Source organism: Charadrius vociferus, unplaced genomic scaffold (assembly GCF_000708025.1).
Source record: "Charadrius vociferus isolate BGI_N301 unplaced genomic scaffold, ASM70802v2 scaffold111, whole genome shotgun sequence".
NCBI classification, from domain to species: domain Eukaryota; kingdom Metazoa; phylum Chordata; class Aves; order Charadriiformes; family Charadriidae; genus Charadrius; species Charadrius vociferus.
In genome coordinates this window covers 2696978-2700928 of record NW_009647046.1, presented here as the reverse complement: position 1 = coordinate 2700928, position 3951 = coordinate 2696978, and positions in this window count along the sequence as shown.

The window sequence follows — 3951 nt, the reverse complement described above, 5'->3', positions numbered from 1 at the left end:
TACGGGTACGGGTACGGCCCTGGCGGTAACGAGCTCCCGGGGCTCTTCCCCGTTACACCTCCCCCCGTACGCGTCCCTGGGCGCTGATGGGGGCAAAAACCAGGCGGCTCCGGGAACGGGGAAGCTGCCCCACGGTGCGAGGGTACTGTGCTAGCTGCCTACTGATACTGGCAGATCATCATCAACTCCTACCTGCCACCTTGGAGGGGGTGGGGGTGGATTTTAACTCCTGCTACAGGCACTACCCAAAATTCAGGTGTTGGCATTTAAGGCAAACACCCCCCACCCCCATTTCCCCACCACTACGCTGAAGTTCAATCTGTGAGGACCTTGAAGAGAAGCTGTATTTTGTGCCTTTTAAGTACGATTTGAGTTAACGCTTCAAAATCAGATTAGTAAGTAAGAAAATAGCTGATACAGGCTTGAAGGAGCCAATCTTTGACACGTTTACTCAAATTTAGAATTACACTTGAAGAAAAAGATGGTTTTCTTAATGTGTGTTTTGCTTTGGCTTTTCAGTTCCTCCCTCCTCCTTTTTGCTCATAGAGTAATGGTCAGGATTTGAGTACGAAGGCAATCTCAAGTAACTAAAGGAAATGAGGAGTTCTGGTAAGGCTTGTTTGGGCAGTTTAATTCCATCTTGTGGCTTTTATAAAGAGTATTAAGTGAAGCTTCCTATTGCTGGGAGCAAGTCTATATTGCTTACTTATAATATTTACACAACAGTGCTGAAATACAGGATGAAACACAAAAGAATGGATGCTGTGGTGTGAAATGTGTGTTATCCTGGGCTACAGTGTCAGCTGAGGGTTTATCTGGCTAGCAGGCAACACCACACTGAGAGAACTGAGCTGGCAGGAGTGCTGGAAATGTTAGTTATTGTCTTATTATAGTTAAGTTAGTTGATGTTTCTTGTAATGGTGTCTTAGTTCAAGTGAAGCATTGGGTTAGCTTGACTATTTCTGTGCTATGTGATACTGTGCCCTTGGTAATGCTCCACAACATCCTTGCACTTCAGCTAAGTCTTAGGTATGTTAATTCAAATCATCTAAGTATCTTCTTTCCTGGTATATAGCTAGTAGTGATTTCTTTGAAGGAAAGGCATGTACACTGAACGGGCAGCAAGCAGGCTGAATTGCAAGGTTTTAGATTGACATTGTGGTGGTATCAGAAGTTAAAGCCAATTTCACCTCCAACTGGATAGAAATAATAGGTCTGAAGAGGTCATGTTTGTCTAAGTTACATATACTTGTCACATGGAAGGATCTTTTACTTGAGCAATAACAGACTTTTTTTGTCTCAGGGAAACCACTGAAAGGACTGTAGTTGCTGTTGGCTGTGAAAGGCACTTAATATGCTAAAAGCATGCTAACAGAATACTAATAGATAAGAATTTTTTAACTTTATGACCTACGTTAATATTTTTTTTACTATTGATCTTACCTTGTGCACTTCTTTCGAACAATGCTTAACAACTACAAGGTAAGAATATTTGCCTTGACGTTTAGAGTTAAGTACATCTGATTTTTTGCACCAGAGGAGATCCCACACAGGAAAAAATAGTTAAACTATTTTTTGTCAAGTAGTCTTTCACGCGTGATGGGGGAAAAATTGTGAGATACTTCATTATCCTTAGCCTGCTAGGTTTGGGAGAAAATTCTGAATTTATGTAGTTTTAAACAGATTGGGATGGAAGTAATTTATTTATTTCTTAACAACAGAGGATTAGTGGGCAGTTAGTGAACTATGGATTCAGGATCAATATCAGCTGTGGAACAGATCAAGGACAATACTGTATCTTGCAAAACATCAGTAAACACCAACAACTTTCTAGAGACCCTTCTAGAACCAATCACAGAAAGTCCAGATCTTGCAGGTGTACCTTCACCCTTTTCTTTTCAGCGTGTGAGGAGTGGTTAGCATTTTGAATTTTCAGAATTCATGTTTTTAGGAATAATTTTTAGAAACCTAACTAGAGTGTGCTGCTTTTTGTAAGTATTCAGATTTGGATTTGGTTCACTCTATGTCATTGAAAGTTTTGGAATTAACAACTAATTTGTGTTTTTTGTGTAGAAGCACAGCATTATCTTAGAAGGTCCTGTAGAATTAGCTTCTAACTATTTGGTGCTACCCTGCATGAAGTACTTCCAGAAGTAGGATCTCGGCCAACATTTTTGAGGAGGCATTTTTTTGATTGTCATTAGTATGAGGACTTCCAAACAGTAGGAAGTGAATTTGTGAGCACTGGACATTTACTTTTTCATACATATATGGTAGAATCTCATACCTGAAGACAATTTGAACAATGAAATTTCATTAAAAATGATTGACTAACGTCTAGTGAAAGCATCAGTTTGCAGTATACTGCTTTTCACAGCTGAGAGGTGAAGTAAATGTTCACTTGAGAAAGCACTGCTCTTCCCAAAACCATTGTACGTTGAGATTGAGAATTGAGCAGATGACATTTTCTTAGTGACTCTTGATTTATTTTTGTACTCTTTCAGTATTTTACCCTATTACAGGATGACAGTCTATTCTCTTCATGAAACACCTTTCTGATAATAGAATTTATTTGGCATAGCACCTAGCGCTCCGTAGGGTAAGCTGCCCTTTGTAATCTAAGCTCTTGCAATTCGGTCTCTGCTTTTCAATATACACAGATGCTGAGATGATCCTCTCAGTCCACTGCATTCTGGTGATAGGCTCTTTATAATATGGAATGTCTCTGACTTGTATCTGTGATATGTGCCTTATTTTTTAAATGATAGTGTTGCTCAGAAAATGAAAGTACAAAACAATGTAAACTTGTTTGCATATTTTTCCATCATTTTTTACTTATTAGTGAAATAATAACAATGTGCAACAGACAAATATTAACCTTGGATAAGTTGACTTTGGTTTTAGAGGAGTGCCGTCTTTTTGCTGATACCATAATAAAATAATCAAAATACACATCTCATTATCATCAGTGTTTTTATTATGAAGACATAATTGCTTGTTTAGTACAACTAACATGCTGTGTGAGACGTGCTTTCCCATCTCAACTGGCATGTTGGAGGCAGGGGAGTAGTATTACTTCAGTTCCTTTGTGTTGATTCTTCCAAAAGGCAATGCTTCCTGGATTAATTTTATCCTCCCACCTTCTTATACTGTGATCATGAAAAAGTACTGTCTAGCCAGAAACTACTAACAACTACTGCAGGTCCAAAAAAACCCCACCCCAAATACTATTCAAACTAGTAGGTGAGAAGACAGAAATGCTATTGTGTCATTTGATTAGACAAAATTATCTGCAAAAATATATACATACCATTCATAAACTTTCAAAAGCCTTCAGTAATATTGGATGACAGTGAGTTTATTGCATTCATCACAAGCTTTTTGTTTCGAAATTTTTTTTATTTACGTGTGAATAATCTTCCTGGTTACATCTCTCACTGTTTCGTCTGGTTTAAAAGATTGTCTCTGTAGATTAGTATGGTGTCTATGATTGGTTGCAGAAACATCTAATAACTGGAAGTCTATGCTGGTGTCTTTCAAAAAGCTAGAAAACCAGTAGTGAGTAATTATCAAATAAACTATTTTCTATATAAAGCAGAACAGTGGCTTCAGCCAGAGATTCCAAAATGGTGTGTTTCGGATGGGTTTCAGCAAAGATCTGCTCAAGAGCACAGAAGTGGGTATTTCAAGCACTGACAGCAAAAGCAGTAGGAATGAAAGTTACTTTCTGTTGTGCACAGATTAGTATAATGAAAGGTGATTAAATATTACAAATAATTTTTAGTGTTTCATTATTCTGAGGTACTTTTTCTTATGAAGAATGTCAGAATTCTGAGAAGAGAAAATGGAGAGAACTGTAGAAGTGGGAAACTTATGTTTGTTTCAAACATTAGGAATGGACTGAGTTTGCCTATAACTGTAATACTTGGGTGTTTTTTTTTTTCAGACATA